Source organism: Nothobranchius furzeri, chromosome 10, assembly GCF_043380555.1.
Source record: "Nothobranchius furzeri strain GRZ-AD chromosome 10, NfurGRZ-RIMD1, whole genome shotgun sequence".
Lineage (NCBI taxonomy): Eukaryota > Metazoa > Chordata > Actinopteri > Cyprinodontiformes > Nothobranchiidae > Nothobranchius > Nothobranchius furzeri.
Window position 1 is genome coordinate 7,344,526 of NC_091750.1, and position 26,846 is coordinate 7,371,371.

Here is a 26,846-nt window from a genome sequence, read left to right on the forward strand (position 1 = left end):
AACCATGTCCCAAAGGTCACCGGGCCTGGTGTCACTTTAAAGAAGTAGTCCAGTTACACATTTGTGGGCTTATAACTTGGCTTCTGAATGTCCTAGAGAGGTCAGGCTTGTTTTAGTGTACTCCAATCAACAGCCCCTTCAACCACAAAAAGGAATGGAGTCATTAGCGCTTATGGTTTGTAAATGGCACCCCGAATTATGTTGCACGAAGCACAATTTCACATCATTCTGGGTCCATTTGTGTGAAAACAAGGTCCAATCAGGCTGAAACGTTACAGGAAGGTAGAATCTATTGAGTTTTAAGTGATCTGAACGTTTCATGATGATAGCACTTTCCTAAGGGGGTCAAACCATGTCCCAAAGGTCACCGGATCTGGTGTCAATTTAAAGAAGTAGTCCAGTTACACATTTGTGGGCTTATAACTTGGCTTCTGAATGGCCTAGAGAGATCAGGTTTGTTTTAGTGTACTCCAATCAACAGCCCCTACAACCACAAAAAGGAATGGAGTCATTAGCACTTATGGTTTGTAAATGGCACCCAGAATTATGTTGCACGAAGCACAATTTCACATCATTCTGGGTCCATTTGTGTGAAAACAAGGTCCAATCAGGCTGAAACGTTACAAGAAGGTAGAATCTATTGAGTTGTAAGTGATCTGAACGTTTCATGATGATCGCACATTCCTATAGGGGGTCAAACCATGTCCCAAAGGTCACCGGGCCTGGTGTCACTTTAAAGAAGTAGTCCAGTTACACATTTGTGGGCTTATAACTTGGCTTCTGAATGTCCTAGAGGGATCAGGTTTGTTTTAGTGTACTCCAATCAACAGCCCCTACAACCACAAAAAGGAATGGAGTCATTAGCACTTATGGTTTGTAAATGGCACCCAGAATTATGTTGCACTAATCACAATTTCACATCATTCTGGGTCCATTTGTGTGAAAACAGGGTCCAATCAGGCTGAAACGTTACAAGAAGGTAGAATCTATTGAGTTGTAAGTGATCTGAACGTTTCATGATGATCACACATTCCTATAGGGGGTCAAACCATGTCCCAAAGGTCACCGGGCCTGGTGTCACTTTAAAGAAGTAGTCCAGTTACACATTTGTGGGCTTATAACTTGGCTTCTGAATATCCTAGAGAGGTCAGGTTTGTTTTAGAGTACTCCAATTAACAGCCCCCATTACCCCAAAAAGGAATGGAGTCAGTAGCACTTATGGTTTTTAAATGGCACCCAGAATTATGTTGCACGAAGCACAATTTCACATCATTCTGGGTTCATTTGTGTGAAAACAAGGTCCAATCAGGCTGAAACGTTACAGGAAGGTAGAATCTATTGAGTTGTAAGTGATCTGAATGTTTCATGATGATCGCACATTCCTATAAGGGGTCCAACCATGTCCCAAAGGTCACAGGGCCTGGTGTCACTTTAAAGAAGTAGTCCAGTTACACATTTGTGGGCTTATAACTTGGCTTCTGAATATCCTAGAGAGATCAGGTTTGTTTTAGTGTACTCCAATGAACAGCCCCTACAACCACAAAAAGGAATGGAGTCATTAGCACTTATGGTTTGTAAATGGCACCCAGAATTATGTTGCACGAAGCACAATTTCACATCATTCTGGGTCCATTTGAGTGAAAACAAGGTCCAATCAGGCTGAAACGTTACAAGAAGGTAGATTCTATTGAGTTGTAAGTGATCTGAACGTTTCATGATGATCACACATTCCTATAGGGGGTCAAACCATGTCCCAAAGGTCACCCCGCCTAGTGTCACTTTAAAGAAGTAGTCCAGTTACACATTTGTGGGCTTATAACTTGGCTTCTGAATATCCTAGACAGGTAAGGTTTGTTTTAGAGTACTCCAATTAACAGCCCCCATTACCTCAAAAAGGAATGGAGTCATTAGCACTTATGGTTTTTAAATGGCACCCAGAATTATGTTGCACGAAGCACAATTTCACATCATTCTGGGTTCATTTGTGTGAAAACAAGGTCCAATCAGGCTGAAACGTTACAGGAAGGTAGAATCTATTGAGTTGTAAGTGATGTGAACGTTTCATGATGATAGCACTTTCCTAAGGGGGTCAAACCATGTCCCAAACGTCACCGGATCTGGTTTCAATTTAAAGAAGTAGTCCAGTTACACATTTGTGGGCTTATAACTTGGCTTCTGAATGTCCTAGAGAGATCAGGTTTGTTTTAGTGTACTCCAATCAACAGCCCCTACAACCACAAAAAGGAATGGAGTGATTAGCACTTATGGTTTGTAAATGGCACCCAGAATTATGTTGCGCGAAGCACAATTTCACATCATTCTGGATCCATTTTTGTGAAAACAAGGTCCAATCAGGCTGAAACGTTACAAGAAGGTAGAATCTATTGAGTTGTAAGTGATCTGAATGTTTCATGATGATCGCACATTCCTATAAGGGGTCCAACCATGTCCCAAAGGTCACCGGAACTGGTGTCAATTTAAAGAAGTAGTCCAGTTACACATTTGTGGGCTTATAACTTGGCTTCTGAATGTCCTAGAGAGATCAGGTTTGTTTTACTGTACTCCAATCAACTGCCCCTACAACCACAAAAAGGAATGGAGTCATTAGCACTTATGGTTTTTAAATGGCACCCCGAATTATGTTGCACAAAGCACAATTTCACATCATTCTGGGTTCATTTGTGTGAAAACAAGGTCCAATCAGGCTGAAACGTTACAGGAAGGTAGACTCTATTGAGTTGTAAGTGATCTGAACGTTTCATGATGATAGCACTTTCCTAAGGGGGTCAAACCATGTCCCAAATGTCACCGGGCCTGGTGTCACTTTAAAGAAATAGTCCTGTTACAACTTTGTGGGCTTATAACTTGGCTTCTGAATGTCCAAGAGAGGTCAGGTTTGTTTTACTGTACTCCAATCAACAGCCCCTACAACCACAAAAAGGAATGGAGTCATTAGCACTTATGGTTTTTAAATGGCACCCAGAATTATGTTGCACGAAGCACAATTTCACATCATTCTGGGTTCATTTGTGTGAAAACAAGGTCCAATCAGGCTGAAACGCTACAGGAAGGTAGAATCTATTGAGTTGTAAGTGATCTGAACGTTTCATGATGATAGCACTTTCCTAAGGGGGTCAATCCATGTCCCAAAGGTCACCGGATCTGGTGTCAATTTAAAGAAGTAGTCCAGTTACACATTTGTGGGCTTACAACTTGGCTTCTGAATGTCCTAGAGAGATCAGGTTTGTTTTAGTGTACTCCAATTAACAGCCCCTACAACCACAAAAAGGAATGGAGTCATTAGCACTTATGGTTTGTAAATGGCACCCAGAATTATGTTGCACGAAGCACAATTTCACATCATTCTGTGTTCATTTGTGTGAAAACAAGGTCCAATCAGGCTGAAACGTTACAAGAAGGTAGAATCTATTGAGTTGTAAGTGATCTGAACGTTTCATGATGATAGCACTTTCCTATAGGGGGTCAAACCATGTCCCAAAGGTCACCGGGCCTTGTGTCACTTTAAAGAAGTAGTCCAGTTACACATTTGTGGGCTTATAACTTGGCTTCTGAATGTTCTAGATAGGTCAGGTTTGTTTTAGTGTACTCCAATCAACAGCCCCTACAACCACAAAAAGGAATGGAGTCATTAGTGCTTATGGTTTGTAAATGGCACCCCGAATTATGTTGCACGAAGCACAATTTCACATCATTCTGGGTCCATTTGTGTGAAAACAAGGTCCAATAAGGCTGAAACGTTACAGGAAGGTAGAATCTATTGAGTTTTAAGTGATCTGAACGTTTCATGATGATAGCACTTTCCTAAGGGGGTCAAACCATGTCCCAAAGGTCACCGGATCTGGTGTCAATTTAAAGAAGTAGTCCAGTTACACATTTGTGGGCTTATAACTTGGCTTCTGAATGGCCTAGAGAGATCAGGTTTGTTTTAGTGTACTCCAATCAACAGCCCCTACAACCACAAAAAGGAATGGAGTCATTAGCACTTATGGTTTGTAAATGGCACCCAGAATTATGTTGCACGAAGCACAATTTCACATCATTCTGGGTCCATTTGTGTGAAAACAAGGTCCAATCAGGCTGAAACGTTACAAGAAGGTAGAATATATTGAGTTGTAAGTGATCTGAACGTTTCATGATGATCGCACATTCCTATAGGGGGTCAAACCATGTCCCAAAGGTCACCGGGCCTGGTGTCACTTTAAAGAAGTAGTCCAGTTACACATTTGTGGGCTTATAACTTGGCTTCTGAATGTCCTAGAGGGATCAGGTTTGTTTTAGTGTACTCCAATCAACAGCCCCTACAACCACAAAAAGGAATGGAGTCATTAGCACTTATGGTTTGTAAATGGCACCCAGAATTATGTTGCACTAAGCACAATTTCACATCATTCTGGGTCCATTTGTGTGAAAACAAGGTCCAATCAGGCTGAAACGTTACAAGAAGGTAGAATCTATTGAGTTGTAAGTGATCTGAACGTTTCATGATGATCACACATTCCTATAGGGGGTCAAACCATGTCCCAAAGGTCACCGGGCCTGGTGTCACTTTAAAGAAGTAGTCCAGTTACACATTTGTGGGCTTATAACTTGGCTTCTGAATATCCTAGAGAGGTCAGGTTTGTTTTAGAGTACTCCAATTAACAGCCCCTATTACCCCAAAAAGGAATGGAGTCAGTAGCACTTATGGTTTTTAAATGGCACCCAGAATTATGTTGCACGAAGCACAATTTCACATCATTCTGGGTTCATTTGTGTGAAAACAAGGTCCAATCAGGCTGAAACGTTACAGTAAGGTAGAATCTATTGAGTTGTAAGTGATCTGAATGTTTCATGATGATCGCACATTCCTATAAGGGGTCCAACCATGTCCCAAAGGTCACCGGATCTGGTGTCAATTTAAAGAAGTAGTCCAGTTACACATTTGTGGGCTTATAACTTGGCTTCTGAATGTCCTAGAGAGATCAGGTTTGTTTTAGTGTACTCAAATCAACAGCCCCTACAACCACAAAAAGGAATGGAGTCATTAGCACTTATGGTTTGTAAATGGCACCCAGAATTATGTTGCACGAAGCACAATTTCACATCATTCTGGGTCCATTTGTGTGAAAACAAGGTCCAATCAGGCTGAAACGTTACAGGAAGGTAGAATCTATTGAGTTGTAAGTGATCTGAACGTTTCATGATGATAGCACTTTCCTAAGGGGGTCAAACCATGTCCAAGGTCACCGGATCTGGTGTCAATCTAAATAAGTAGTCCAGTTACACATTTGTAGGCTTATAACTTGGCTTCTGAATGTCCTAGAGAGATCAGGTTTGTTTTAGTGTACTCCAATCAACAGCCCCTACAACCACAAAAAGGAATGGAGTGATTAGCACTTATGGTTTGTAAATGGCACCCAGAATTATGTTGCGCGAAGCACAATTTCACATCATTCTGGGTCCATTTTTGTGAAAACAAGGTCCAATCAGGCTGAAAAGTTACAGGAAGGTAGAATCTATTGAGTTGTAAGTGATCTGAACGTTTCATGATGATAGCACTTTCCTAAGGGGGTCAAACCATGTCCCAAAGGTCACCGGGCCTGGTGTCACTTTAAAGAAATAGTCCTGTTACAACTTTGTGGGCTTATAACTTGGCTTCTGAATGTCCAAGAGAGGTCAGGTTTGTTTTAGTGTACTCCATTCAACAGCCCCTACAACCACAAAAAGGAATGGAGTCATTAGCACTTATGGTTTTTAAATGGCACCCAGAATTATGTTGCACGAAGCACAATTTCACATCATTCTGGGTTCATTTGTGTGAAAACAAGGTCCAATCAGGCTGAAACGTTACAGGAAGGTAGAATCTATTGAGTTGTAAGTGATCTGAACGTTTCATGATGATAGCACTTTCCTAAGGGGGTCAATCCATGTCCCAAAGGTCACCGGATCCGGTGTCAATTTAAAGAAGTAGTCCAGTTACACATTTGTGGGCTTATAACTTGGCTTCTGAATGTCCTAGAGAGATCAGGTTTGTTTTAGTGTACTCCAATTAACAGCCCCTACAACCACAAAAAGGAATGGAGTCATTAGCACTTATGGTTTGTAAATGGCACCCAGAATTATGTTGCACGAAGCACAATTTCACATCATTCTGGGTTCATTTGTGTGAAAACAAGGTCCAATCAGGCTGAAACGTTACAAGAAGGTAGAATCTATTGAGTTGTAAGTGATCTGAACGTTTCATGATGATAGCACTTTCCTATAGGGGGTCAAACCATGTCCCAAAGGTCACCGGGCCTTGTGTCACTTTAAAGAAGTAGTCCAGTTACACATTTGTGGGCTTATAACTTGGCTTCTAAATGTTCTAGATAGGTCAGGTTTGTTTTAGTGTACTCCAATCAACAGCCCCTACAACCACAAAAAGGAATGGAGTCATTAGCGCTTATGGTTTGTAAATGGCACCCCGAATTATGTTGCACGAAGCACAATTTCACATCATTCTGGGTCCATTTGTGTGAAAACAAGGTCCAATCAGGCTGAAACGTTACAGGAAGGTAGAATCTATTGAGTTTTAAGTGATCTGAACGTTTCATGATGATAGCACTTTCCTAAGGGGGTCAAACCATGTCCCAAAGGTCACCGGATCTGGTGTCAATTTAAAGTAGTCCAGTTACACATTTGTGGGCTTATAACTTGGCTTCTGAATGGCCTAGAGAGATCAGGTTTGTTTTAGTGTACTCCAATCAACAGCCCCTACAACCACAAAAAGGAATGGAGTCATTAGCACTTATGGTTTGTAAATGGCACCCAGAATTATGTTGCATGAAGCACAATTTCACATCATTCTGGGTCCATTTGTGTGAAAACAAGGTCCAATCAGGCTGAAACATTACAAGAAGGTAGAATATATTGAGTTGTAAGTGATCTGAACGTTTCATGATGATCGCACATTCCTATAGGGGGTCAAACCATGTCCCAAAGGTCACCGGGCCTGGTGTCACTTTAAAGTAGTCCAGTTACACATTTGTGGTCTTATAACTTGGCTTCTGAATGTCCTAGAGGGATCAGGTTTGTTTTAGTGTACTCCAATCAACAGCCCCTACAACCACAAAAAGGAATGGAGTCATTAGCACTTATGGTTTTTAAATGGCACCCAGAATTATGTTGCACTAAGCACAATTTCACATCATTCTGGGTCCATTTGTGTGAAAACAAGGTCCAATCAGGCTGAAACGTTACAAGAAGGTAGAATCTATTGAGTTGTAAGTGATCTGAACGTTTCATGATGATCACACATTCCTATAGGGGGTCAAACCATGTCCCAAAGGTCACCGGGCCTGGTGTCACTTTAAAGAAGTAGTCCAGTTACACATTTGTGGGCTTATAACTTGGCTTCTGAATATCCTAGAGAGGTCAGGTTTGTTTTAGAGTACTCCAATTAACAGCCCCCATTACCCCAAAAAGGAATGGAGTCAGTAGCACTTATGGTTTTTAAATGGCACCCAGAATTATGTTGCACGAAGCACAATTTCACATCATTCTGGGTTCATTTGTGTGAAAACAAGGTCCAATCAGGCTGAAACGTTACAGGAAGGTAGAATCTATTGAGTTGTAAGTGATCTGAACGTTTCTTGATGATAGCACTTTCCTAAGGGGGTCAATCCATGTCCCAAAGGTCACCGGATCCGGTGTCAATTTAAAGAAGTAGTCCAGTTACACATTTGTGGGCTTATAACTTGGCTTCTGAATGTCCTAGAGAGATCAGGTTTGTTTTAGTGTACTCCAATTAACAGCCCCTACAACAACAAAAAGGAATGGAGTCATTAGCACTTAAGGTTTGTAAATGGCACCCAGAATTTTGTTGCACGAAGCACAATTTCACATCATTCTGGGTTCATTTGTGTGAAAACAAGGTCCAATCAGGCTGAAACGTTACAAGAAGGTAGAATCTATTGAGTTGTAAGTGATCTGAACGTTTCATGATGATAGCACTTTCCTATAGGGGGTCAAACCATGTCCCAAAGGTCACCGGGCCTTGTGTCACTTTAAAGAAGTAGTCCAGTTACACATTTGTGGGCTTATAACTTGGCTTCTAAATGTTCTAGATAGGTCAGGTTTGTTTTAGTGTACTCCAATCAACAGCCCCTACAACCACAAAAAGGAATGGAGTCATTAGCGCTTATGGTTTGTAAATGGCACCCCGAATTATGTTGCACGAAGCACAATTTCACATCATTCTGGGTCCATTTGTGTGAAAACAAGGTCCAATCAGGCTGAAACGTTACAGGAAGGTAGAATCTATTGAGTTTTAAGTGATCTGAACGTTTCATGATGATAGCACTTTCCTAAGGGGGTCAAACCATGTCCCAAAGGTCACCGGATCTGGTGTCAATTTAAAGTAGTCCAGTTACACATTTGTGGGCTTATAACTTGGCTTCTGAATGGCCTAGAGAGATCAGGTTTGTTTTAGTGTACTCCAATCAACAGCCCCTACAACCACAAAAAGGAATGGAGTCATTAGCACTTATGGTTTGTAAATGGCACCCAGAATTATGTTGCACGAAGCACAATTTCACATCATTCTGGATCCATTTGTGTGAAAACAAGGTCCAATCAGGCTGAAACATTACAAGAAGGTAGAATATATTGAGTTGTAAGTGATCTGAACGTTTCATGATGATCGCACATTCCTATAGGGGGTCAAACCATGTCCCAAAGGTCACCGGGCCTGGTGTCACTTTAAAGAAGTAGTCCAGTTACACATTTGTGGTCTTATAACTTGGCTTCTGAATGTCTTAGAGGGATCAGGTTTGTTTTAGTGTACTCCAATCAACAGCCCCTACAACCACAAAAAGGAATGGAGTAATTAGCACTTATGGTTTTTAAATGGCACCCAGAATTATGTTGCACTAAGCACAATTTCACATCATTCTGGGTCCATTTGTGTGAAAACAAGGTCCAATCAGGCTGAAACGTTACAAGAAGGTAGAATCTATTGAGTTGTAAGTGATCTGAACGTTTCATGATGATCACACATTCCTATAGGGGGTCAAACCATGTCCCAAAGGTCACCGGGCCTAGTGTCACTTTAAAGAAGTAGTCCAGTTACACATTTGTGGGCTTATAACTTGGCTTCTGAATATCCTAGAGAGGTCAGGTTTGTTTTAGAGTACTCCAATTAACAGCCCCCATTACCCCAAAAAGGAATGGAGTCAGTAGCACTTATGGTTTTTAAATGGCACCCAGAATTATGTTGCACGAAGCACAATTTCACATCATTCTGGGTTCATTTGTGTGAAAACAAGGTCCAATCAGGCTGAAACGTTACAGTAAGGTAGAATCTATTGAGTTGTAAGTGATCTGAATGTTTCATGATGATCGCACATTCCTATAAGGGGTCCAACCATGTCCCAAAGGTCACCGGATCTGGTGTCAATTTAAAGAAGTAGTCCAGTTACACATTTGTGGGCTTATAACTTGGCTTCTGAATGTCTTAGAGAGATCAGGTTTGTTTTAGTGTACTCCAATCAACAGCCCCTACAACCTCAAAAAGGAATGGAGTCATTAACACTTATGGTTTGTAAATGGCACCCAGAATTATGTTGCACAAAGCACAATTTCACATCATTCTGGGTTCATTTGTGTGAAAACAAGGTCCAATCAGGCTGAAACGTTACAGGAAGGTAGACTCTATTGAGTTGTAAGTGATCTGAACGTTTCGAGATGATCGCACATTCCTATAGGGGGTCAAACCATGTCCCAAAGTTCACCGGGCCTGGTGTCACTTTAAAGAAGTAGTCCAGTTACACATTTGTAGGCTTATAACTTGGCTTCTGAATGTCCTAGAGAGATCAGGTTTGTTTTAGTGTACTCCAATCAACAGCCCCTACAACCACAGAAAGGAATGGAGTCATTAACACTTATGGTTTGTAAATGGCACCCAGAATTATGTTGCACGAAGCACAATTTCACATCATTCTGGGTCCATTTGTGTGAAAACAAGGTCCAATCAGGCTGAAACGTTACAAGAAGGTAGAATCTATTGAGTTCTAAGTGATCTGAACGTTTCATGATGATCGCACATTCCTATAGGGGGTCAAACCATGTCCCAAAGGTCACCTGGCCTGGTCTCACTTTAAAGAAGTAGTCTAGTTACACATTTGTGGGCTTATAATTTGGCTTCTGAATGTCCTAGAGAGATCAGGTTTGTTTTAGTGTACTCAAATCAACAGCCCCTACAACCACAAAAAGGAATGGAGTCATTAGCACTTATGGTTTGTAAATGGCACCCAGAATTATGTTGCACGAAGCACAATTTCACATCATTCTGGGTCCATTTGTGTGAAAACAAGGTCCAATCAGGCTGAAACGTTACAGGAAGGTAGAATCTATTGAGTTGTAAGTGATCTGAACGTTTCATGATGATAGCACTTTCCTAAGGGGGTCAAACCATGTCCCAAAGGTCACCGGGCCTGGTGTCACTTTAAAGAAGTAGTCCAGTTACACATTTGTGGGCTTATAACTTGGCTTCTGAATGTCCTAGATAGGTCAGGTTTGTTTTAGTGTACTCCAATCAACAGCCCCTACAACCACAAAAAGGAATGGAGTCATTAGCACTTATGGTTTGTAATTGGCACCCCGAATTATGTTGCACGAAGCACAATTTCACATCATTCTGGGTTCATTTGTGTGAAAACAAGGTCCAATCAGGCTGAAACGTTACAGGAAGGTAGAATCTATTGAGTTGTAAGCTATGTGAAAGTTTCATGATGATAGCACTTTCCTAAGGGGGTCAATCCATGTCCCAAAGGTCACCGGATCCGGTGTCAATTTAAAGAAGTAGTCCAGTTACACATTTGTGGGCTTATAACTTGGCTTCTGAATGTCCTAGAGAGGTCAGGTTTGTTTTAGAGTACTCCAATTAACAGCCCCCATTACCTCAAAAAGGAATGGAGTCATTAGCACTTATGGTTTTTAAATGGCACCCAGAATTATGTTGCACGAAGCACAATTTCACATCATTCTGGGTTCATTTGTGTGAAAACAAGGTCCAATCAGGCTGAAACGTTACAGGAAGGTAGAATCTATTGAGTTGTAAGTGATGTGAACGTTTCATGATGATAGCACTTTACTAAGGGGGTCAAACCATGTCCCAAACGTCACCGGATCTGGTGTCAATTTAAAGAAGTAGTCCAGTTACACATTTGTGGGCTTATAACTTGGCTTCTGAATGTCCTAGAGAGATCAGGTTTGTTTTAGTGTACTCCAATCAACAGCCCCTACAACCACAAAAAGGAATGGAGTCATTAGACCTTATGGTTTGTAAATGGCACCCAGAATTATGTTGCGCGAAGCACAATTTCACATCATTCTGGGTTCATTTGTGTGAAAACAAGGTCCAATCAGGCTGAAACGTTACAGGAAGGTAGAATCTATTAAGTTGTAAGTGATCTGAACGTTTCATGATGATAGCACTTTCCTAAGGGGGTCAATCCATGTCCCAAAGGTCACCGGATCCGGTGTCAATTTAAAGAAGTAGTCCAGTTACACATTTGTGGGCTTATAACTTGGCTTCTGAATGTCCGAGAGAGATCAGGTTTGTTTTAGTGTACTCCAATTAACAGCCCCTACAACCACAAAAAGGAATGGAGTCATTAGCACTTATGGTTTTTAAATGGCACGCAGAATTATGTTGCACGAAGCACAATTTCACATCATTCTGGGTTCATTTGTGTGAAAACAAGGTCTAATCAGGCTGAAACGTTACAAGAAGGTAGAATCTATTGAGTTGTAAGTGATCTGAACGTTTCATGATGATAGCACTTTCCTATAGGGGGTCAAACCATGTCCCAAAGGTCACCGGGCCTTGTGTCACTTTAAAGAAGTAGTCCAGTTACACATTTGTGGGCTTATAACTTGGCTTCTGAATGTTCTAGATAGGTCAGGTTTGTTTTAGTGTACTCTAATCAACAGCCCCTACAACCACAAAAAGGAATGGAGTCATTAGCGCTTATGGTTTGTAAATGGCACCCCGAATTATGTTGCACGAAGCACAATTTCACATCATTCTGGGTCCATTTGTGTGAAAACAAGGTCCAATCAGGCTGAAACGTTACAGGAAGGTAGAATCTATTGAGTTTTAAGTGATCTGAACGTGTCATGATGATAGCACTTTCCTAAGGGGGTCAAACCATGTCCCAAAGGTCACCGGATCTGGTGTCAATTTAAAGAAGTAGTCCAGTTACACATTTGTGGGCTTATAACTTGGCTTCTGAATATCCTAGAGAGGTCAGGTTTGTTTTAAAGTACTCCAATTAACAGCCCCCATTACCCCAATAAGGAATGGAGTCAGTAGCACTTATGGTTTTTAAATGGCACCCAGAATTATGTTGCACGAAGCACAATTTCACATCATTCTGGGTTCATTTGTGTGAAAACAAGGTCCAATCAGGCTGAAACGTTACAGGAAGGTAGAATCTATTGAGTTGTAAGTGATCTGAACGTTTCATGATGATTGAACATTCCTATAGGGGGTCAAACCATGTCCCAAAGGTCACCGGGCCTGGTCTCACTTTAAAGAAGTAGTCTAGTTACACATTTGTGGGCTTATAACTTGGCTTCTGAATGTCCTAGAGAGATCAGGTTTGTTTTAGTGTACTCAAATCAACAGCCCCTACAACCACAAAAAGGAATGGAGTCATTAGCACTTATGGTTTGTAAATGGCACCCAGAATTATGTTGCACGAAGCACAATTTCACATCATTCTGGGTCCATTTGTGTGAAAACAAGGTCCAATCAGGCTGTACCGTTACAAGAAGGTAGAATCTATTGAGTTGTAAGTGATCTGAACGTTTCATGATGATCGCACATTCCTATAGGGGGTAATACCATGTCCCAAAGGTCACCAGGCCTGGTGTCACTTTAAAGAAGTTGTCCAGTTACACATTTGTGGGCTTATAACTTGGCTTCTGAATGTCCTAGAGAGATCAGGTTTGTTTTAGTGTACTCCAATCAACAGCCCCTACAACCACAAAAAGGAATGGAGTCATTAGCACTTATGGTTTGTAAATGGCACCCAGAATTATGTTGCACGAAGCACAATTTCACATCATTCTGGGTCCATTTGTGTGAAAACAAGGTCCAATCAGAATGAAACGTTACAAGAAGGTAAAATCTATTGAGTTTTAAGTGATCTGAATGTTTCATGATGATCGCACATTCCTATAAGGGGTCCAACCATGTCCCAAAGGTCACCGGATCTGGTGTCAATTTAAAGAAGTAGTCCAGTTACACATTTGTGGGCTTATAACTTGGCTTCTGAATATCCTAGAGAGATCAGGTTTGTTTTAGTGTACTCCAATCAACAACCCCTACAACCACAAAAAGGAATGGAGTCATTAGCACTTATGGTTTTTAAATGGCACCCAGAATTATGTTGCACGAAGCACAATTTCACATCATTCTGGGTTCATTTGTGTGAAAACAAGGTCAAATCAGGCTGAAACGTTACAAGAAGGTAGAATCTATTGAGTTGTAAGTGATCTGAACGTTTCATGATGATCGCACATTCCTATAGGGGGTCAAACCATGTCCCATAGGTCACCGGGCCTCGTGTCACTTTAAAGAAGTAGTCCAGTTACACCTTTGTGGGCTTATAACTTGGCTTCTGAATAACCTAGAGTGATCAGGTTTGTTTTAATGTACTCCAATCAACTGCCCCTACAATCACAAAAAGGAATGGAGTCATTAGCACTTATGGTTTTTAAATGGCACCCAGAATTATGTTGCACAAAGCACAATTTCACATCATTCTGTGTTCATTTGTGTGAAAACAAGGTCCAATCAGGCTGAAACGTTACAGGAAGGTAGACTCTATTGAGTTGTAAGTGATCTGAACGTTTCATGATGATCGCACATTCCTATAGGGGGTCAAACCATGTCCCAAAGGTCACCGGGCCTGGTGTCACTTTAAAGAAGTAGTCCAGTTACACATTTGTAGGCTTATAACTTGGCTTCTGAATGTCCTAGAGAGATCAGGTTTGTTTTAGTGTACTCCAATCAACAGCCCCTACAACCACAAAAAGGAATGGAGTCATTAGCACTTATGGTTTGTAAATGGCACCCAGAATTATGTTGCACGAAGCACAATTTCACATCATTCTGGGTCCATTTGTGTGAAAACAAGGTCCAATCAGGCTGAAACGTTACAAGAAGGTAGAATCTATTGAGTTCTAAGTGATCTGAACGTTTCATGATGATCGCACATTCCTATAGGGGGTCAAACCATGTCCCAAAGGTCACCGGGCCTGGTGTCACTTTAAAGAAGTAGTCCAGTTACACATTTGTGGGCTTATAACTTGGCTTCTGAATATCCTTGAGAGGTCAGGTTTGTTTTAGAGTACTCCAATTAACAGCCCCCATTACCTCAAAAAGGAATGGAGTCATTAGCACTTATGGTTTTTAAATGGCACCCAGAATTATGTTGCACGAAGCACAATTTCACATCATTCTGGGTTCATTTGTGTGAAAACAAGGTCCAATCAGGCTGAAACGTTACAGGAAGGTAGAATCTATTGAGTTGTAAGTGATGTGAACGTTTCATGATGATAGCACTTTCCTAAGGGGGTCAAACCATGTCCCAAACGTCACCGGATCTGGTGTCAATTTAAAGAAGTAGTCCAGTTACACATTTGTGGGCTTATAACTTGGCTTCTGAATGTCCTAGTGAGATCAGGTTTGTTTTAGTGTACTCCAATCAACAGCCCCTACAACCACAAAAAGGAATGGAGTGATTAGCACTTATGGTTTGTAAATGGCACCCAGAATTATGTTGCGCGAAGCACAATTTCACATCATTCTGGGTCCATTTTTGTGAAAACAAGGTCCAATCAGGCTGAAAAGTTACAGGAAGGTAGAATCTATTGAGTTGTAAGTTATCTGAACGTTTCATGATGATAGCACTTTCCTGTAGGGGGTCAAACCATGTCCCAAAGGTCACCGGGCCTGGTGTCACTTTAAAGAAATAGTCCTGTTACAACTTTGTGGGCTTATAACTTGGCTTCTGAATGTCCTAGAGAGGTCAGGTTTGTTTTAGTGTACTCCAATCAACAGCCCCTACAACCACAAAAAGGAATGGAGTCATTAGCACTTATGGTTTTTAAATGGCACCCAGAATTATGTTGCACAAAGCACAATTTCACATCATTCTGGGTTCATTTGTGTGAAAACAAGGTCCAATCAGGCTGAAACGTTACAGGAAGGTAGAATCTATTGAGTTGTAAGTGATCTGAACGTTTCATGATGATAGCACTTTCCTAAGGGGGTCAATCCATGTCCCAAAGGTCACAGGGCCTGGTGTCACTTTAAAGTAGTCCAGTTACACATTTGTGGGCTTATAACTTGGCTTCTGAATGTCCTAGAGAGATCATGTTTGTTTTAATGTACTCCAATCAACAGCCCCTACAACCACAAAAAGGAATGGAGTCATTAGCACGCATGGTTTTTAAATGGCACCCAGAATTATGTTGCACGAAGCACAATTTCACATCATTCTGAGTTCATTTGTTTCAAAACAAGGTCCAATCAGGCTGAAACGTTACAAGAAGGTAGAATCTATTGAGTTGTAAGTGATCTGAACGTTTCATGATGATAGCACTTTCCTAAGGGGGTCAAACCATGTCCCAAAGGTCACCGGATCTGGTGTCAATCTAAATATGTAGTCCAGTTACGCATTTGTAGGCTTATAACTTGGCTTCTGAATGTCCTAGAGAGATCAGGTTTGTTTTAGTGTACTCCAATCAACAGCCCCTACAACCACAAAAAGGAATGGAGTCATTAGCACTTATGGTTTGTAAATGGCACCCAGAATTATGTTGCACGAAGCACAATTTCACATCATTCTGGGTCCATTTGTGTGAAAACAAGGTCCAATCAGGCTGAAACGTTACAAGAAGGTAGAATCTATTGAGTTCTAAGTGATCTGAACGTTTCATGATGATCGCACATTCCTATAGGGGGTCAAACCATGTCCCAAAGGTCACCGGGCCTGGTGTCACTTTAAAGAAGTAGTCCAGTTACACATTTGTGGGCTTATAACTTGGCTTCTGAATGTCCTAGATAGGTCAGGTTTGTTTTAGTGTACTCCAATCAACAGCCCCTACAATCAAAAAAAGGAATGGAGTCATCAGCACTTATGGGTTGTAAATGGCACCCCGAATTATGTTGCACGAATCACAATTTCACATCATTCTGGGTCCATTTGTGTGAAAACATGGACCAATCAGGATTAAACGTTACAAGAAGGTAGAATCTATTGAGTTGTAAGTGATCTGAACATTTCATGATGATCGCACATTCCTATAGGGGGTAAAACCATGTCCCAAAGGTCACACGGCCTGGTGTCACTTTAAAGAAGTAGCCCAGTTACACATTTGTGGGCTTATAACTTGGCTTCTGAATGTCCTAGAGAGATCAGGTTTGTTTTAGTGTACTCCAATCAACAGCCCCTACAACCACAAAAAGGAATGGAGTCATTAGCACTTATGGTTTGTAAATGGCACCCAGAATTATGTTGCACGAAGCACAATTTCACATCATTCTGGGTCCATTTGTGTGAAAACAAGGTCCAATCAGGCTGAAACGTTACAAGAAGGTAGATTCTATTGAGTTGTAAGTGATCTGAACGTTTCATGATGATCACACATTCCTATAGGGGGTCAAACCATGTCCCAAAGGTCACCCCGCCTAGTGTCACTTTAAAGAAGTAGTCCAGTTACACATTTGTGGGCTTATAACTTGGCTTCTGAATATCCTAGAGAGGTCAGGTTTGTTTTAGAGTACTCCAATTAACAGCCCCCATTACCTCAAAAAGGAATGGAGTCATTGGCACTTATGGTTTTTAAATGGCACCCAGAATTATGTTGCACGAAGCACAATTTCACATCATTCTGGGTTCATTTGTGTGAAAACAAGGTCCAATCAGGCTGAAACGTTACAGGAAGGTAGAATCTATTGAGTTGTAAGTGATGTGAACGTTTCATGATGATAGCACTTTCCTAAGGGGGTCAAACCATGTCCCAAACGTCACCGGATGTGGTGTCAATTTAAAGAAGTAGTCCAGTTACACATTTGTGGGCTTATAACTTGGCTTCTGAATGTCCTAGAGAGATCAGGTTTGTTTTAGTGTACTCCAATCAACAGCCCCTACAACCACAAAAAGGAATGGAGTGATTAGCACTTATGGTTTGTAAATGGCACCCAGAATTATGTTGCGCGAAGCACAATTTCACATCATTCTGGGTCCATTTTTGTGAAAACAAGGTCCAATCAGGCTGAAAAGTTACAGGAAGGTAGAATCTATTGAGTTGTAAGTGATCTGAACGTTTCATGATGATAGCACTTTCCTAAGGGGGTCAAACCATGTCCCAAAGGTCACCGGGCCTGGTGTCACTTTAAAGAAATAGTCCTGTTACAACTTTGTGGGCTTATAACTTGGCTTCTGAATGTCCAAGAGAGGTCAGGTTTGTTTTAGTGTACTCCAATCAACAGCCCCTACAACCACAAAAAGGAATGGAGTCATTAGCACTTATGGTTTTTAAATGGCACCCAGAATAGTTTGCACGAAGCACAATTTCACATCATTCTGGGTTCATTTGTGTGAAAACAAGGTCCAATCAGGCTGAAACGTTACAAGAAGGTAGAATCTATTGAGTTGTAAGTTATCTGAACGTTTCATGATGATAGCACTTTCCTATAGGGGGTCAATCCATGTCCCAAAGGTCACCGGGCCTTGTGTCACTTTAAAGAAGTAGTCCAGTTACACATTTGTGGGCTTATAACTTGGCTTCTGAATGTTCTAGATAGGTCAGGTTTGTTTTAGTGTACTCCAATCAACATCCCCTACAACCACAAAAAGGAATGGAGTCATTAGCGCTTATGGTTTGTAAATGGCACCCCGAATTATGTTGCAAGAAGCACAATTTCACATCATTCTGGGTTCATTTGTGTGAAAACAAGGTCCAATCAGGCTGAAACGTTACAGGAAGGTAGAATCTATTGAGTTGTAAGTGATGTGAACGTTTCATGATGATAGCACTTTCCTAAGGGGGTCAAACCATGTCCCAAACGTCACCGGATCTGGTGTCAATTTAAAGAAGTAGTCCAGTTACACATTTGTGGGCTTATAACTTGGCTTCTGAATGTCCTAGAGAGATCAGGTTTGTTTTAGTGAACTCCAATCAACAGCCCCTACAACCACAAAAAGGAATGGAGTCATTAGCACTTATGGTTTTTAAATGGCACCCAGAATTATGTTGCACGAAGCACAATTTCACATCATTCTGGGTTCATTTGTGTGAAAACAAGGTCCAATCAGGCTGAAAAGTTACAGGAAGGTAGAATCTATTGAGTTGTAAGTGATCTGAACGTTTCATGATGATCACACATTCCTATAGGGGGTCAAACCATGTCCCAAAGGTCACCGGGCCTGGTGTCACTTTAAAGAAGTAGTCCAGTTACCCATTTGTGGGCTTATAACTTGGCTTCTGAATTTCCTAGAGAGGTCAGGTTTGTTTTAGAGTACTCCAATTAACAGCCCCCATTACCCCAAAAAGGAATGGAGTCAGTAGCACTTATGGTTTTTAAATGGCACCCAGAATTATGTTGCACGAAGCACAATTTCACATCATTCTGGGTTCATTTGTGTGAAAACAAGGTCCAATCAGGCTGAAACGTTACAGGAAGGTAGAATCTATTGAGTTGTAAGTGATCTGAACGTTTCATGATGATTGCACATTCCTATAGGGGGTCAAACCATGTCCCAAAGGTCACCGGGCCTGGTCTCACTTTAAAGAAGTAGTCTAGTTACACATTTGTGGGCTTATAACTTGGCTTCTGAATGTCCTAGAGAGATCAGGTTTGTTTTAGTGTACTCAAATCAACAGCCCCTACAACCACAAAAAGGAATGGAGTCATTAGCACTTATGGTTTGTAAATGGCACCCAGAATTATGTTGCACGAAGCACAATTTCACATCATTCTGGGTCCATTTGTGTGAAAACAAGGTCCAATCAGGCTGAAACGTTACAAGAAGGTAAAATCTATTGAGTTGTAAGAGATCTGAATGTTTCATGATGATCGCACATTCCTATAAGGGGTCCAACCATGTCCCAAAGGTCACCGGATCTGGTGTCAATTTAAAGAAGTAGTCCAGTTACACATTTGTGGGCTTATAACTTGGCTTCTGAATGTCCTAGAGAGATCAGGTTTGTTTTAGTGTACTCCAATCAACAGCCCCTACAACCACAAAAAGGAATGGAGTCATTCGCACTTATGGTTTGTAAATGGCACCCAGAATTATGTTGCACGAAGCACAATTTCACATCATTCTGGGTCCATTTGTGTGAAAACAAGGTCCAATCAGGCTGAAACGTTACAAGAAGGTAGATTCTATTGAGTTGTAAGTCATCTGAACGTTTCTTGATGATCACACATTCCTATAGGGGGTCAAACCATGTCCCAAAGGTCAACCCGCCTAGTGTCACTTTAAAGAAGTAGTCCAGTTAAACATTTGTGGGCTTATAACTTGGCTTCTGAATATCCTAGAGAGGTCAGGTTTGTTTTAGAGTACTCCAATTAACAGCCCCCATTACCTCAAAAAGGAATGGAGTCATTAGCACTTATGGTTTTTAAATGGCACCCAGAATTATGTTGCACGAAGCAAAATTTCACATCATTCTGGGTTCATTTGTGTGAAAACAAGGTCCAATCAGGCTGAAACGTTACAGGAAGGTAGAATCTATTGAGTTGTAAGTGATGTGAACGTTTCATGATGATAGCACTTTCCTAAGGGGGTCAAACCATGTCCCAAACGTCACCGGATCTGGTGTCAATTTAAAGAAGTAGTCCAGTTACACATTTGTGGGCTTATAACTTGGCTTCTGAATGTCCTAGAGAGATCAGGTTTGTTTTAGTGTACTCCAATCAACAGCCCCTACAACCATAAAAAGGAATGGAGTGATTAGCACTTATGGTTTGTAAATGGCACCCAGAATTATGTTGCGCGAAGCACAATTTCACATCATTCTGGGTCCATTTTTGTGAAAACAAGGTCCAATCAGGCTGAAAAGTTACAGGAAGGTAGAATCTATTGAGTTGTAAGTTATCTGAACGTTTCATGATGATAGCACTTTCCTGTAGGGGGTCAAACCATGTCCCAAAGGTCACCGGGCCTGGTGTCACTTTAAAGAAATAGTCCTGTTACAACTTTGTGGGCTTATAACTTGGCTTCTGAATGTCCTAGAGAGGTCAGGTTTGTTTTAGTGTACTCCAATCAACAGCCCCTACAACCACAAAAAGGAATGGAGTCATTAGCACGTATGGTTTTTAAATGGCACCCAGAATTATGTTGCACGAAGCACAATTTCACATCATTCTGGGTTCATTTGTTTCAAAACAAGGTCCAATCAGGCTGAAACGTTACAAGAAGGTAGAATCTATTGAGTTGTAAGTGATCTGAACGTTTCATGATGATAGCACTTTCCTAAGGGGGTCAAACCATGTCCCAAAGGTCATCGGATCCGGTGTCAATTTAAAGAAGTAGTCCAGTTACACATTTGTGGGCTTATAACTTGGCTTCTGAATGTCCTAGAGAGGTCAGGTTTGTTTTAGAGTACTCCAATCATCAGCCCCTACAACCTCAAAAAGGAATGGAGTCATGAGCACTTATGGTTTTTAAATGGCACCGAGAATTATGTTGCACGAAGCACAATTTCACATCATTCTGGGTCCATTTGTGTGAAAACAAGGTCCAATCAGGCTGAAACGTTACAGGAAGGTAGAATCTATTGAGTTGTAAGTGATCTGAACATTTCATGATGATAGCACTTTCCTAAGGGGGTCAAACCATGTCCCAAAGGTCACCGGATCTGGTGTCAATTTAAAGTAGTCCAGTTACACATTTGTGGGCTTATAACTTGGCTTCTGAATGTCCTAGAGAGATCAGGTTTGTTTAAGTGTACTCCAATTAACAGCCCCTACAACCACAAAAAGGAATGGAGTCATTAGCACTTATGGTTTGTAAATGGCACCCAGAATTATGTTGCACGAAGCACAATTTCACATCATTCTGGGTCCATTTGTGTGAAAACAAGGTCCAATCAGGCTGAAACGTTACAGGAAGGTAGAATCTATTGAGTTGTAAGTTATCTGAACGTTTCATGATGATAGCACTTTCCTAAGGGGGTCAAACCATGTCCCAAAGGTCACCGGATCTGGTGTCAATCTAAATAAGTAGTCCAGTTACACATTTGTAGGCTTATAACTTGGCTTCTGAATGTCCTAGAGAGATCAGGTTTGTTTTAGTGTACTCCAATCAACAGCCCCTACAACCACAAAAAGGAATGGAGTCATTAGCACTTATGGTTTGTAAATGGCACCCAGAATTATGTTGCACGAAGCACAATTTCACATCATTCTGGGTCCATTTGTGTGAAAACAAGGTCCAATCAGGCTGAAACGTTACAAGAAGGTAGAATCTATTGAGTTCTAAGTGATCTGAACGTTTCATGATGATCGCACATTCCTATAGGGGGTCAAACCATGTCCCAAAGGTCACCGGGCCTGGTGTCACTTTAAAGAAGTAGTCCAGTTACACATTTGTGGGCTTATAACTTGGCTTCTGAATGTCCTAGATAGGTCAGGTTTGTTTTAGTGTACTCCAATCAACAGCCCCTACAATCACAAAAAGGAATGGAGTCATTAGCACTTATGGTTTGTAAATGGCACCCCGAATTATGTTGCACGAATCACAATTTCACATCATTCTGGGTCCATTTGTGTGAAAACATGGACCAATCAGGATTAAACGTTACAAGAAGGTAGAATCTATTGAGTTGTAAGTGATCTGAACATTTCATGATGATCGCACATTCCTATAGGGGGTAAAACCATGTCCCAAAGGTCACACGGCCTGGTGTCACTTTAAAGAAGTAGCCCAGTTACACATTTGTGGGCTTATAACTTGGCTTCTGAATGTCCTAGAGAGATCAGGTTTGTTTTAGTGTACTCCAATCAACAGCCCCTACAACCACAAAAAGGAATGGAGTCATTAGCACTTATGGTTTGTAAATGGCACCCAGAATTATGTTGCACGAAGCACAATTTCACATCATTCTGGGTCCATTTGTGTGAAAACAAGGTCCAATCAGGCTGAAACGTTACAAGAAGGTAGATTCTATTGAGTTGTAAGTGATCTGAACGTTTCATGATGATCACACATTCCTATAGGGGGTCAAACCATGTCCCAAAGGTCACCCCGCCTAGTGTCACTTTAAAGAAGTAGTCCAGTTACACATTTGTGGGCTTATAACTTGGCTTCTGAATATCCTAGAGAGGTCAGGTTTGTTTTAGAGTACTCCAATTAACAGCCCCCATTACCTCAAAAAGGAATGGAGTCATTAGCACTTATGGTTTTTAAATGGCACCCAGAATTATGTTGCACGAAGCACAATTTCACATCATTCTGGGTTCATTTGTGTGAAAACAAGGTCCAATCAGGCTGAAACGTTACAGGAAGGTAGAATCTATTGAGTTGTAAGTGATGTGAACGTTTCATGATGATAGCACTTTCCTAAGGGGGTCAAACCATGTCCCAAACGTCACCGGATGTGGTGTCAATTTAAAGAAGTAGTCCAGTTACACATTTGTGGGCTTATAACTTGGCTTCTGAATGTCCTAGAGAGATCAGGTTTGTTTTAGTGTACTCCAATCAACAGCCCCTACAACCACAAAAAGGAATGGAGTGATTAGCACTTATGGTTTGTAAATGGCACCCAGAATTATGTTGCGCGAAGCACAATTTCACATCATTCTGGGTCCATTTTTGTGAGAACAAGGTCCAATCAGGCTGAAAAGTTACAGGAAGGTAGAATCTATTGAGTTGTAAGTGATCTGAACGTTTCATGATGATAGCACTTTCCTAAGGGGGTCAAACCATGTCCCAAAGGTCACCGGGCCTGGTGTCACTTTAAAGAAATAGTCCTGTTACAACTTTGTGGGCTTATAACTTGGCTTCTGAATGTCCAAGAGAGGTCAGGTTTGTTTTAGTGTACTCCAATCAACAGCCCCTACAACCACAAAAAGGAATGGAGTCATTAGCACTTATGGTTTTTAAATGGCACCCAGAATAGTTTGCACGAAGCACAATTTCACATCATTCTGGGTTCATTTGTGTGAAAACAAGGTCCAATCAGGCTGAAACGTTACAAGAAGGTAGAATCTATTGAGTTGTAAGTGATCTGAACGTTTCATGATCATAGCACTTTCCTATAGGGGGTCAATCCAAGTCCCAAAGGTCACCGGGCCTTGTGTCACTTTAAAGAAGTAGTCCAGTTACACATTTGTGGGCTTATAACTTGGCTTCTGAATGTTCTAGATAGGTCAGGTTTGTTTTAGTGTACTCCAATCAACATCCCCTACAACCACAAAAAGGAATGGAGTCATTTGCGCTTATGGTTTGTAAATGGCACCCCGAATTATGTTGCAAGAAGCACAATTTCACATCATTCTGGGTTCATTTGTGTGAAAACAAGGTCCAATCAGGCTGAAACGTTACAGGAAGGTAGAATCTATTGAGTTGTAAGTGATGTGAACGTTTCATGATGATAGCACTTTCCTAAGGGGGTCAAACCATGTCCCAAACGTCACCGGATCTGGTGTCAATTTAAAGAAGTAGTCCAGTTACACATTTGTGGGCTTATATCTTGGCTTCTGAATGTCCTAGAGAGATCAGGTTTGTTTTAGTGAACTCCAATCAACAGCCCCTACAACCACAAAAAGGAATGGAGTCATTAGCACTTATGGTTTTTAAATGGCACCCAGAATTATGTTGCACGAAGCACAATTTCACATCATTCTGGGTTCATTTGTGTGAAAACAAGGTCCAATCAGGCTGAAAAGTTACAGGAAGGTAGAATCTATTGAGTTGTAAGTGATCTGAACGTTTCATGATGATCACACATTCCTATAGGGGGTCAAACCATGTCCCAAAGGTCACCGGGCCTGGTGTCACTTTAAAGAAGTAGTCCAGTTACACATTTGTGGGCTTATTACTTGGCTTCTGAATTTCCTAGAGAGGTCAGGTTTGTTTTAGAGTACTCCAATTAACAGCCCCCATTACCCCAAAAAGGAATGGAGTCAGTAGCACTTATGGTTTTTAAATGGCACCCAGAATTATGTTGCACAAAGCACAATTTCACATCATTCTGGGTTCATTTGTGTGAAAACAAGGTCCAATCAGGCTGAAACGTTACAGGAAGGTAGAATCTATTGAGTTGTAAGTGATCTGAACGTTTCATGATGATTGCACATTCCTATAGGGGGTCAAACCATGTCCCAAAGGTCACCGGGCCTGGTCTCACTTTAAAGAAGTAGTCTAGTTACACATTTGTGGGCTTATAACTTGGCTTCTGAATGTCTTAGAGAGATCAGGTTTGTTTTAGTGTACTCAAATCAACAGCCCCTACAAACACAAAAAGGAATGGAGTCATTAGCACTCATGGTTTGTAAATGGCACACAGAATTATGTTGCACGAAGCACAATTTCACATCATTCTGGGTCCATTTGTGTGAAAACAAGGTCCAATCAGGCTGAAACGTTACAAGAAGGTAAAATCTATTGAGTTGTAAGAGATCTGAATGTTTCATGATGATCGCACATTCCTATAAGGGGTCCAACCATGTCCCAAAGGTCACCGGATCTGGTGTCAATTTAAAGAAGTAGTCCAGTTACACATTTGTGGGCTTATAACTTGGCTTCTGAATGTCCTAGAGAGATCAGGTTTGTTTTAGTGTACTCCAATCAACAGCCCCTACAACCACAAAAAGGAATGGAGTCATTAGCACTTATGGTTTGTAAATGGCACCCAGAATTATGTTGCACGAAGAACAATTTCACATCATTCTGGGTTCATTTGTGTGAAAACAAGGTCCAATCTGGCTGAAACGTTACAAGAAGGTAGAATCTATTGAGTTGTAAGTGATCTGAACGTTTCATGATGATAGCACTTTCCTATAGGGGGTCAAACCATGTCCCAAAGGTCACCGGGCCTTGTGTCACTTTAAAGAAGTAGTCCAGTTACACATTTGTGGGCTTATAACTTGGCTTCTGAATGTTCTAGATAGGTCAGGTTTGTTTTAGTGTACTCTAATCAACAGCCCCTACAACCACAAAAAGGAATGGAGTCATTAGCGCTTATGGTTTGTAAATGGCACCCCGAATTATGTTGCACGAAGCACAATTTCACATCATTCTGGGTCCATTTGTGTGAAAACAAGGTCCAATCAGGCTGAAACGTTACAGGAAGGTAGAATCTATTGAGTTTTAAGTGATCTGAACGTGTCATGATGATAGCACTTTCCTAAGGGGGTCAAACCATGTCCCAAAGGTCACGGGATCTGGTGTCAATTTAAAGAAGTAGTCCAGTTACACATTTGTGGGCTTATAACTTGGCTTCTGAATGTCCTAGAGAGATCAGGTTTGTTTTAGTGTACTCCAATCAACAGCCCCTACAACCACAAAAAGGAATGGAGTGATTAGCACTTATGGTTTGTAAATGGCACCCAGAATTATGTTGCACGAAGGACAATTTCACATCATTCTGGGTCCATTTGTGTGAAAACAAGGTCCAATCAGGCTGTACCGTTACAAGAAGGTAGAATCTATTGATGTGTAAGTGATCTGAACGTTTCATGATGATCGCACATTCCTATAGGGGGTAAAACCATGTCCCAAAGGTCACCAGGCCTGGTGTCACTTTAAAGAAGTTGTCCAGTTACACATTTGTGGGCTTATAACTTGGCTTCTGAATGTCCTAGAGAGATCAGGTTTGTTTTAGTGTACTCCAATCAACAGCCCCTACAACCACAAAAAGGAATGGAGTCATTAGCACTTATGGTTTGTAAATGGCACCCAGAATTATGTTGCACGAAGCACAATTTCACATCATTCTGGGTCCATTTGTGTGAAAACAAGGTCCAATCAGGCTGAAACGTTACAAGAAGGTAAAATCTATTGAGTTGTAAGTGATCTGAATGTTTCATGATGATCGCACATTCCTATAAGGGGTCCAACAATGTCCCAAAGGTCACCGGATCTGGTGTCAATTTAAAGAAGTAGTCCAGTTACACATTTGTGGGCTTATAACTTGGCTTCTGAATGTCCTAGAGAGATCAGGTTTGTTTTAGTGTACTCCAATCAACAGCCCCTACAACCACAAAAAGGAATGGAGTCATTAGCACTTATGGTTTGTAAATGGCACCCAGAATTATGTTGCACGAAGCACAATTTCACATCATTCTGGGTCCATTTTTGTGAAAACAAGGTCCAATCAGGCTGAAAAGTTACAGGAAGGTAGAATCTATTGAGTTGTAAGTTATCTGAACGTTTCATGATGATAGCACTTTCCTGTAGGGGGTCAAACCATGTCCCAAAGGTCACCGGGCCTGGTGTCACTTTAAAGAAATAGTCCTGTTACAACTTTGTGGGCTTATAACTTGGCTTCAGAATGTCCTAGAGAGGTCAGGTTTGTTTTAGTGTACTCCAATCAACAGCCCCTACAACCACAAAAAGGAATGGAGTCATTAGCACTTATGGTTTTTAAATGGCACCCAGAATTATGTTGCACAAAGCACAATTTCACATCATTCTGGGTTCATTTGTGTGAAAACAAGGTCCAATCAGGCTGAAACGTTACAGGAAGGTAGAATCTATTGAGTTGTAAGTGATCTGAACGTTTCATGATGATAGCACTTTCCTAAGGGGGTCAATCCATGTCCCAAAGGTCACAGG